Here is a 12,689-nt window from a genome sequence, read left to right as displayed (position 1 = left end):
TCGGCAGGCTGTGAGTCTCCTGTGGCTGTGAGACCGGAGTGGACTCTGATCAGCTACTGAACAAACACATCTTATGAAGTCAATTGTTATAATGTTAGTAAACTTTACCGGGAACAATCTTAGCATCTTACTCTGCTATTCATCACAAATGAAAACAGTGTTCTGTAATATTTAATACAAACTACTCGCGTGGTATTATTAAATAATTCTTTGAGTAAAATTAAAAAACTTGGTGTGATCGACTTATTGATTATAATTTTTTTAAACGAAGTAAAGCTCTAATGTTTAAAGCTCGCCAAAAGCTTTTATATAATTAGGATGATGTTATATTTATAACGTTATAAGTAGATACTAAAACATTCAATGAAAACATTTATTTATTTTTTTGGTTCTAGTGAATTCAAATAAAAGTGTTTAATTTATTAACATTCTCTTTTAGTTTTAATGAATACCTAAAAACATACTATTTTTTGTTTATGGGATCAAGTAAATAATATTAAAAAATAACATTTATTATACTATATAAACATCGGCATATGTCAAACAATGTGATAGTTATATTCATTTCATCATCTGGAAGTGTCCTCTGAGTTCAGTCACGACGGGAAGTGACGCCCGTCATCCTCCAAGTATTAAGAGACACTCGCGCTCCGGAGACCTCAGTTCACACATCGCAGTCTATGTACATATGAAGTTTAAATGATCAACTTTAAATAGTTCTAAAGTATGTCAGCTCTCTGCGAGTGAACTTAGAGTCGAGGGAGGCCAAATGTGTGTGTGGAGTGCGGTGTGGCGCTCTAATAAAGGTAATTGCGTACGCTCCTACTGACACGGCTCGTAAGAACGTCGTCACACTAGTTAGCGACCCGGCGACGCAGCGACCACTCACTGTCTAAAAGGATTCAGTTATTAAAATCCCCGATGACTCGATCCCGACGTCGAAGGGGAGTGTTCCAATAACGAGAGCCCGTTGTGGTACTTACAACTTTAATGATAACTTGAATGAGCAATTGCTTCCACTCGTAGTTGGTAATGGCCCGCCGCCATTGTGCGGGTTCGGCGCCCTTACGATATGAAATGGGGCTGCATTATACATTTCCGCGCTACAGCGGTTGGCTCGGCGGCTCGGCTCCTCGGCGCGGCGGCTCGAGGCGGCGCTGCGCTCTCTAATATTGTTGGAATTTGGCTCGATGAATACGAGTTGGCCGACTGTACCGCTACGTGCTCAAGAGCCGTACAATTTATCGTTGGCGTTTAGTTTTTACTGAGCACGTTCTGGCAGAAAAGACGCAAGCGATTCACTATACGGCTTCCACGCCAAATTACTGACATATGAAAAGAAGCAGCAGGGATCGCCCGTCCAACATAACCGTCGGGTGCAACGACGACAACTTCTAATAAAAAATATTGACAAAGTTCAAGATAAGCGCTAGGAAAGTTCAGAAAATATACATTATACTAATTTACAGGTTTAAGAACGAAGCGTTCATTAGCAAGTTTAAAATTAACAGAGGAACTAAAATAAATACGGCTATCGGCAAACATGTGAGGGCAGTTTTAGATGTATGGGTTGTATAAAACTATGTTTAAGCTTATTTAATAAACAACTTGTAAACCTGTGCTCAAAAACACCAGAAAATAACACTTCAAATTCTGTACATATAGGAACATAAAACTTAATAATCTGTTCAACTTATCGTTTGCAATCAAAAACACTTGGAAAGTGTTCAACTATAATGAACGACTTAATGAAAAAAAAAATACATATAGGTACAAATAAGAATACTTTCAGCAAATCAACATTTTGAATAAAAGTTAATGGCGCTCGTCACATGTGTGTGAACGTTTAATACACTGAGTTATACACGTTTCGCACAACTTACAATAAAGTGAACATTGTTGGAGTCGCAATATTTTTCCGAACGTATTGTAATAGAAGCTGGCGCTGAAATGTTATTGGCATTTGAATTGAAGACGAAGCAATCGTCGCATAATTATTGTTTGTTTTAATATGTTATTTGAATGTTTTATTAAAGAGGACGCATTACAATTCTATTATGTGTAGTAGAGGTTACTCAACTTTCTTGTTACCTTCCTTATCTTTAGAAATCTGAAGCGATTGAATAAGGTTTAAAGAAAATACCTAAAATGAGCGAACCATGTAACAATTTTTTTAACTTACACCGTCACCGCCTGAGGGGACGGTTGTTAGAGAATGTCGGTGATAGGCAGCTTAATTCTTACAATAGGAAATTTAAGAATTACTATAACCTGACAGGACTTTAATAATGTTGCAATTGTAAAGAGCCCCAGTCGGGACGTTTTCTCATACCGCCGCAAAAACCAGCATCAGGACACAGCTAGCCGCAGGATCGACAGGTATTCTTTTTCAACCAACTCGGTGGAGCGGGCTTCACTGGCAAATGTGCATTTATATCACACATACCAACAAAGGCCCCTCCTGCTTAGTTTATGTGCCTATCCGCTTGAAACACTGCGTTACTCAAAACGCCAAACACACGAATAGTATATATATATGTCGTGCTATAAATTTTAAATTTCGCCTATCATTGGTCTAAATATTTGTATTTACCGCGTGACCAACTTTTTCTACAAAAAAAAAAACAGTCACTTTCATCTATTATTACTTTTCGTGAAAAAAATTACTTCACTTACTGATTTGATATATTTGCTTTAAAATTAACGTCTCATAATACAGATGACATGTCAGGTAAATTTAGTCAAGATGTCAAGAGAAGTCTAAACTGAATGATGTCACTGGTCAACACTGGTTTTGAGACACAAACTTTAATAGCAAATTTTGTTTTATCAATCTATCCTCATTATTAAATCAAAGTTGTCGTAAATCAATTAGCCTCATATTTGTTGTGATACGGTAATACTCATAACTTGTACTGCGGCTGTAAATTAACAGAAACGCTTACAAGAAAATCTTTATAAAAATATGTGTCGTTGAATTTAAACACTTTTTTGTGATTCATTAACCCTGTGAACATGTCGAGGAAGTGTAACAATGATTCTGGCTCTTTTTGTTATGTCTGTGGAGAACTTACATTCAAAAAACAACGACGAAATTTCGCGAATCTTGTGTTGGAATTTTATCACCAATGTTAAGGGTTTTCTGTCATATCAAGCATGGATTGCAACATGTCTCTTAAAATACAGTTTTTAGACTCGCATCTGGATTTTTTTCCTGACAATTTAGGGGCTGTCAGCGACCAGCACGGTGAGACATTCCATCAGGAAATTTCTAATATAGAAAAGCGGTACCAGAGCAAATGGAGCCCGAATATGTTAGTAGATTACTGCTGATCAATTAAAAGGGACCAACCAGAACCTAAATACTCTAGAAACTTTTGATTTACTGTGCGAGATCTTTGTTTTTTCTTTATACTTAAATTACACAATAGAAAAAAAATCTTGTCTAGCAACTTCTTTAAATTATTTATTTATTCTTATAATTACCAATTAAAGTAAAAAATATTAAAAGGTCCGTGTGGCACGACAAAGTTAAAATGTTTTTGACTAGTATTTTCAACCACCTTTTTCGGTCAGACTCTCAACTGAGTCAATTAAATATAACATTCATTATATTGAAAACATAAGTAATCAAGTCTCATAAATATTTGGTCCTTTTCTTGCAACATTTTTTTTTATTTAACCAAACCTCTATTTTTCTTTCATCCATCAAGTGTCATATTAGTCAAATTAGGAGTAAAGTGAAAGGCGCGAGCAAGACCAATATGGCAGCATTAATAGTTTAGAGTCAGCTGATCGTGTAGCATTTTAATTCTCACTTATTCATGCAAGTGTTCTGCGGAATATAAAAAACTATACCATGTTTCATAGTTACATACTCTGTCTACTCTTGATTTATTTTTTTGTTCCTATTTACTAATATATCAGCAATGATTAAAAACACTCTTTTCACACGTAAAGCAAATGTTTTTTGTTTGATCAGTGGCCATTCTACGATTCGGAATAAGATTAACTTACATCGTGGTTTCATAAGAGTACACAACTTTTTAAACATGAACAATACAACACGACACAAGGAACAACAACACACGTTAGTAGTTAACATATACAGGGCTATTCACTTCAAACATGCATTAATGTACTTATTATGTTCTTGGGGGACGAATAATAATGAATACGGGTGTTAAATAAAATAAAATATGAATCGTTTCTATGTGTAAGGATAAACTTGTCTATGAGTCAGTATGTGATTAACAAGTCATTTGATTTGGAAAGTGTGAGCGAGGTGTTACGTGAGTAAAAGTCGCAGCACTGGCAGACTGTTCGGGTTCTTTGCCTTCAGCGCAAACTTCGCATTATTACACTACGTGCGGAGGGGTTTGAGTTTAACATTAATAGTCTTCAAAGCTACTACAGCTATCCTGGCCGATGATTTACGAATGATACATTGGAAGAGCTTCATACCGCATACGTAGTGTTGTGATGCCGACTTGTGGTAGATGTAACGAGTATAGTATAAATGTGGTGGAGTAAGTATTTTAGTAAGTAAGCACTTGTTTGATCTAATCAGAGTTACTTTCATACTAAATCTAAAAATTTAAATCAAAAGTTTTCGTGTTGTGAACATTGCTGTCATATCAATTGTGATCTCATCTTGAGTTATTGTGTCTTGTTTCAATGATGATAAGATCTTAAAACGTATACCTTTTTCTGTATTTTTTTTCGTGTATTGGTAATTAATGAGAAAATAAGAAAAAAATATTTCTGGAGGGAACTTAGACAGTACATTTTATCTCTTAGGACTCAATGCTATCGCCAAAGCTCTTCAAACAATCTTCTGTGAACTCCGAGTAATTCATTATATGTTAAGCTAAGTATATGGATCTCAGCACAGGCACAAGCACTTTTTCCATATCTGCGTACATATCTTGAAATGAAGGTGGTGGATGACTTTTGCTTAGTCCACTTATGTGAGTACAATTCGTCATTCTGGACTATGTTTCACTTCACTATGGTATAGGTATACACTGTGAATTATTTTTCCTAAAAATAAATTTTTGGTGCTAACTCTCAGGCGATTGACTAATTTCAAACATTCAGACCCGGGACACTTGACGTTCCTAGAAGACATGAGTTACCTTGTGTGTCCTTAAAGTCAATATGTTCACAGGAATTATTTGACCATACCATTGGATTTGGACTCGTCAGTGAATCCTTCCATGTTTCTCATAGCACGGTTCAATTTATGAATTAGAAACTTCTGCCCTTTACACTACACGTGTGCATTTTATATCAATGTGAGTGTGTCATTCATTGAATGTGAGATCAGGACGTGAAATGTTTTCCGAAAACAATATGTCGTTTATCAAAAATCAAGGTTGTATATTATTGTTCATTTCAAGAGTAGGTCAGCAGTCCATCTGTAACCCACTCTTCGTTACTGTTTCAAGATGATATTGTTACGAAAAAATATTTTTTCCTCAAAATATAGTTCAGTCTCATTAAGTTAGTTTCATTTAATTAAACAATCTGTTGTTGTTAGTGTGCAGTTGCATGGAAATGACGAGTTGTAAATGTAATTCGTTTAGATGAGACGGGGGAAGTCGTCGGTGGGTTACTGTGGGAGTCGGCTGGGATCCGCCGGGGTTGTTAGGAGTTCAAAAGAATCAGTAAGAGAGAACATGAATGGATTATGAAAGTAACGATGTTCTAATTAGTTTAGTTAGCGTAGCGTAGCGTTGAGGCCGAGGACGTTCCGATAATGTACTGATGATATGAGATGAAGAGGAGCGGCTCATTCATCAACATGTATGTCCAGCTAACAACAAACATAAGTAACCAACCGAATATTTACAGAGAATTGTTACTCATGTTAATTAAAAACTATAACGAAGAACTTTGTCAAAGGCAAGATTATTATAAACACTTAAAATTTTTTATAAACTTCTTTTATAATCAGCAGTCTTATACTCGTTTTAATTTCTGGATATAATGACTACCACCGTATAATACCTGAGTGCTACACCGGATGCTCCTGCCAATGTGTCCAGGCAAAAGTCAAATTAGGTTTATTACCTGTTTTAGTCTTAGTAGAGTGATATATTATAATGCCAGGGATCCAGGGTTGTTGTCTAGGGTTGCTCATGTAATATGATTGTTAGGAACGTGATACAAAATGAAACATAGCTGTTTCAGTTAGAAATTCTCTAAAGATACATCATAAAAGAGGGATGTGACCGGTAAAGTAATATAATATGTTTAATATGAAATTTGTTATTTTATAACGTTGGATCATATGAATACCCGCAAAATGATAACACCAACGGCGACCGGCGCTAAGTCACGTGGTCAGACGGTCACGACAGAGACGCTAGCTGGCTGGCGAGGAGGGAGCGAGGAGGACTGAGAGGATTTTTGTATTTATAAAATGAAAAATGGTTTCTTAAGAGAGAAAGATAATTAAGATCTTAATTAATTATTTTTTAATTCATAATATTGTTATTTTCACTGTGTCCTTGTGTGAGGTTGCGTTCTTGAGTGTACCTTTATTTGTTCGCGGTTCTCACGCTAGTTCTGTTTTATGTTAAACTGTTCAGCTGAGATATCTGTGATGTCTGTGAATTAATTCAAACTAGATCGAAAACTTAAAAATACTCTAAATAACTGAAGTAAGATATACATTACAGTGTCATTTAATAAAATATTTCCTTACAAATAAAAATTTTAGATGTCTAAGGCTTGCGAGAATAGGCCGGAAAACGACACCCTCATATCGCTCTGTCGAGCACTTTTGCGATTCCAACGTAAACTTAAATCCAAATTAAATTCTTCATACAAATATGATTTCTATAGTTAAAGTCCTAAAATGCATTTTAGTACAGGTTCGTATCTCCATGTGAGGCCGCCAAGTGGCTACATCGGCTGTCTAAAATCCCTCGTACGTGTTATAAATATTAAATAGTTGGATCCCAGGCGATGTTACCGACACACCACAGGACCAACGGAGCGAAATTCAGCTTAGTCATTTTACGATCTCTTTTTTTGATCACATTGGATTGTATGTGTAGCGAGAGTTTTAAAAACATACTTCTTTAGAGTAACTAGTAAACTAGAAAACTTGACCCTCAGTAGACTGTATGTAAGAAAATACGATCTCAAACTTACACAGAGAAGTGATGAGTCCGTGGTGGTCGGTTATAGATATGTAGTGTCGGTATTCTGGAATTAAGGAAGGATGTGCAAAACAACCTTTTTAAATACCTTCAGCGTGGTAACTCACTCGTAGTATTAGGTACACAACCCATTTGATGATTTTTGAATGTAAAATTGACAAAGCTCCGTATGTAGTATGACGACGATAATTTGGACTGAACACACACTTGACATTCACTCTCAATACTGTGTTTATATTTAATGCTGTACACACACACCAACGCCTATACACACACACACACACACACACACACACACACACACGAACACCAAAGACGTGTCCCTTCACAGTGCTGATGTTCCGCCCGTTGAGTGTTACTCGACTTCGTATGAGTCTTTGAATAGAACGACTGACCAACTGACACACAAAAAATGACAAGAATTACTAGCAAACTACCAAAAACGAGCTTAAATTTATTATTCAGAATACCTAAATACTAGAAATATCTGTTCAAAGTTTTTATCCTAATGTGAGTCCAGTAACCAACTAATAAAAATTTAACTATCAATAGTTTTGTTTTATTACTTGGACTCTTTTAGTTACAGTTGGAAGTAATTTTTAAGATATAATTAACGAGTATAGTATATTTCTCCTCCCCTCCCTCCTCGCCCCGCTCCATATGTCATCTGCACTCTACACAGGATCACTGCTAACTGTCCTACACACTCATAATCTTTTCCGTCACCATCGTCTATAAACACATAAAAGAAGGCCATGTTCAGTTACTTTGTGTCAATGTGTATGTAAAAACTAACAATTGAACTTGTCTAGAGAACCTCGTGTTTTAAAAACAGCATTCTTCTGAAAATCATAAAGCAATCTACAGTATGCGACGGAGATTTTGTTCGGGAAACCCAATAACTTATTTGAATATTATTGTTGGATTTTTAGGGAATTATTACCTGCAAAGTTCAGTAAAACATAAATATTAAAAGAGTTGTAGAATAACAATAATTATTGGCTCAAGGAGAGCAATTTCAGACAAAATAGTTTTCAGAATCAGAAATTTTAAAATCCTTCCGATAACTAATTTTAAAGCAAATCACCAAAATGAAAATTGAAATAATAAACAAATACTGTGACTGTGTGTGCATTAAATTATCTTATGTTGGATAAGTTTCTTAAGAACTATATCGAGAATTGAGTGCCGAAAACATACAGATATAGCCGTGTCTGGAACGACTGTTTTAGGAAATCTGAAATGTGTCTTGACGTATACTAAAGATAAATAGAGTTGTCTCGTCGGTGAGATGGATGTGAGATTTATGCAAAAAGTTTTATTTCATTAAAATTGTTAACTTATCGATTTATTGGATCGGGTATTATACATAGGAAATTAATTACAGCAATTTGTAAAAATATTAATAATATCCTGTGACTCTTAGAGGCATAAAGCATTGCATCGGAACGTCCGTATCGTGTTATGTTTTGGACTGTTCGTGTTAGGAACCGTCCGACTCGTATCAGGCGACGGAACAGTTGTTAAATGTTATACAAAGGCGTGCGTTCGATTCTCGTTTATTTTTAACGAAAGCTTCAATTCGAGCGCAACCCATTCAAAGATAAGGGCGAAATAAAACGTAAACAATTATTTTTTAGGCAACGTGAGCGCGACGTGCAGCCGCCTGGGAGGTTCGGGGGGACGAGCTGCCCGGGGGATTCAGGGGAAGGGAGAGGGGGGCGTCATTGTTATAGAATACCGAATACGTGGGGGTTTTGGCATCGGCCTTAATTGGTGGCGAGTGAAGCGCTCGTTACAGCTCCAATAACAAAACTACTGCACGCTATGTAAAAACAAACCATCCAAATTGTCAAATAAATATGTGAAGTGCAAAAACAACACTCGACGTGAACGGTCCAACACAGCAGCGCCAGATGACAGTCGAGGGTCTCCACTCAGATGGTGAGGCGGATTGTTAAATTACAACACGTTAATTATGACATTCGGAGATGAGGAGACAAAGTGTGGGGTTCACTACACTGAGCTATTTTAACGACACTTTTATATTTTGAGAGACGAGATCAAAAAAACGATTAAAAATCGTTAAGTTATTGTTCGTTTCTGAAAGCCGTGCAAATAAAAGATGATATTGCACTTTCCTTCGGCAGTGGGTAGTCGGCAGGCAGGCGGGTCCGGAGATGTGGAGTAAGGTCTGACAATAAAACATTAAAACTTGGAACGAGACCAAAATAGAAAAGAAAAATGAAACGTCAGCTCCATCTGGTGTATGGTTTCATTATTAAACTATGTATTTATTTTATACGTACATATATGCATGTTTATATAAACCTATATATGTATACGCAATAGAATTTACACACCGTTATGAAAATGCTAATCAAAAGTTAAGAAAAGTTTGATTGCTCTTTTTTTCCACCTGTCGTTAATTTCGTGAGATCAGTTACATAGTACTCAGCTTCTCATTTCAGAGTACATTAAAAGATAATAGAATTATTGTTCAAATAGAACGTTTCGAACTTACAACTTGCTGCTGTAGACTTAACTTTCCGTTCCAATCTTGGATTATAGTTATAATTATACAATTCAATATAACCAGTTCTATGGCTATGTTCGTTGCAAAACATTTGTTGTACTGTAATGATGGACGTATTTACATGTAAAGAGTCGTCGGTCGGAGCGAGTGTCAGTCATGAGCCCCGGGTGACGGCTCTTCAGAGAATCCGACACCTTACAACATATTTTCAATTTCATATTGCGAGTAGTGAAATAAATTTATTTACTGAGCACGTCCGGGAACTTGGGATACGGGAAGAGGCCCCCCGGGGCGCGGCTGCATGCGACTTAATTCCCTGATCATCTTTCCAACCGCCGCCTACTTCTATATTATATATCGTATCGTATCGTACTTTACAGACTCTGACACAGCCCTAATGAAAAACTAGAATTATATCGAGGAAGGTATTTAATAATAAATCTTAAAAGCTCGGTATTTAGGTTTCGATTGAATCGACAGCATAGCTAAATTGCAATTATAGAGAGCGAGACCCGCAGGGCCCGCGAGGCCCGGCCGGACGCCGTCGTCGTCCGCAGCAGGCTGGGCCTTAATAACAACTAAAAGTCTTTATAAACCATTAGACTCGTTTCATATTCACCGGGACCTGGTGATATGAACACAACTGTTGTAACCATTGCTGCGGCTTTCATGATTAATGAATATTTCAAGCGATAGCGATGGCGATGCGTCAACACAATATTATAGACTCAATAGACGAAAAGAATTTTCAGTTTGTGGAATAAACAACTAGTCGAGTTGAAGGGTTTTTAGTTTTAACGAAGTGATCAGTATTTGCTAAGGGCCTTCGGAGGTGTGACGAGGGTGACGGAGGGCTCGGAGTACCGGCACCAACCTCCCGGGGGTGGAATGTTGACTAATGGTTGTTCACAATCGAACTCCATGGATTATTGGGCGGATAAATTATTGAAACCGCACAAACAAACTGACTGCATAATTCAGTCTAATTTAAAGCAGCACTGTGATTTGTGTTTCGTGCCAGGACATTATAAATAAGTCGAGATTAATAAATTCCATTGAGCGGATATAAAACGTGGGTTAAAAACGTTCGCGTGATGAAGGGAATCTAACGCTGATATAGTCAAGGTGAAGAGTCAGGCGAGACCAGCTTCACGGACACACGGGAGTAGCAGTGAGATCACGTGACGTTAATACGTGTTAATAGTTGATATGACATTTTGTTATCGCAAGGTATCAAAGACGAAACACGTCCAGTGTTTTTAATTAATTAAGTTTTGTACAAACAGCACTATATTTATGTAAGATATGTCAAAAAGATTTTAATATTTTATTATATGTTGATGGAGTATTAGGTCGAGGTGGGACTATCGCCGCGGACGCGTGCGGGCTTCGTAATGGAGTTCATATGAGATCTGGCCAGCCATCTCTTAATACCATCCGCACACCGTACTGTGTAACTGGATCGCTTTACTTTTATTACTATCTTACATACTCTGTATTTTACATAATAAAATAAGGTCAATAAAGATAAAGCAGAAAGACAGACGAACCGAGTCATTAAGTGAAAGAGAGTAAAGAGAAGTCGAACAGGTATTGCTGATAGTGAAAAATAAAATTATGTTATTAGATATAAAAAATTGTAAGATATGAGATTTGTTGATCTTTATATACTTAATATTACGTATAAACGTTACATCCTGATGCTCCAGGGTATGGCCGCTACTGATACAGAGGTTTAGACGGATGGAGTCTTGTCGCGGACAGTAGGAAGGGTTCAATAAGAAGTACAGATAACATGGATTGTAAAAACAGTCACATCGTTTGTTCTCTTATAAAATTCATATAAATGTTAAGGACAGTATATTGTGTTTTGTTTTGTGTAAAGCTTGGTAATCTTCGCTTGTTAAACTTAAGGTTTTATAATTATAAAAAGTTACTCGTTTAGGTTAGTTATTCTATATTTTTTAATATTTGTCACCGCAACGAAGCAAACAATGTATAATTTGTAAGAATCACTTAAATAACTTTCTGGATACGTGACATCGATCAAAAAAGATCATAATATAAATAGCAACATAACTTTTGCGTACAGTTTTCACAGGTCAGTCTTTTTTTTGGCTTCCCTATATTCTGCCAACATGATGTAATATACAAAAATTTGCAGCACCTGTAACGAAGGTTCAGATTGTACTATAGTACAGTAAGTACTAATTATTAACCTTGTTATTTACCTACACGTATATATAGAATGACAAAAGTATTTTTGTAAAATGAATCCTCGATTTCAAAAATATTACAAAAGCTCAACCTAAAGGACGATGGGCCACTGGGGAAACTGGGGTCTTCGCGTTTCTTTTGAGGGCAAGTGTTCCAGTTTGAAAATAAGGAGGTCAGAAGGTCGTTTATTGTTTCCAAAGCTATCCCTATCACAGTAGGAACCTTGCTAGTAGCGAGGGATAGAACAGGACCTTAAAGGAACATTACACCAGCAAATAATATCCTTGTAAAGTTACTTCTTATTTTTATATAAAATTAACTTATATATAAAAATTAAGTTTAAAAAATAAAAATATTTTAAAGTTATGGTCAAGTTCGATTAAAACAAAAACCTCATTGACGGCGGCTGTCCGAGGAGTTCAAACTAGCTCTGAGGTAATATAATACGCTGAAACATGATCGAGGCAGAAAGTAAACAAAAAAGGAAATTCTGTTCGCTCGTGAAGTGTACACAACTTACACAATATTAGTCAAGCTCCAAATAAAAGTTATTATTGTGGGACACGGAGTTGCGGTGAACTGTCGTTGGTAAATAAAGTTACATTTAGTTTATTTTAATATCTCAATTGATTTTTCCTCATTACAATAATGTGTAGACAAGTATCACACAACAACATTGTTAGGATGTGAAAAATTTACTGGTTTGTTATGTGACAACTGTGAGGTGGAATTAGTTGAGTGAAGTTGACATTATAGAACACTAC

Source organism: Danaus plexippus, assembly GCF_018135715.1.
Source record: "Danaus plexippus chromosome 18 unlocalized genomic scaffold, MEX_DaPlex mxdp_35, whole genome shotgun sequence".
NCBI classification, from domain to species: domain Eukaryota; kingdom Metazoa; phylum Arthropoda; class Insecta; order Lepidoptera; family Nymphalidae; genus Danaus; species Danaus plexippus.
Note: the sequence above shows the minus strand (reverse complement) of the source record.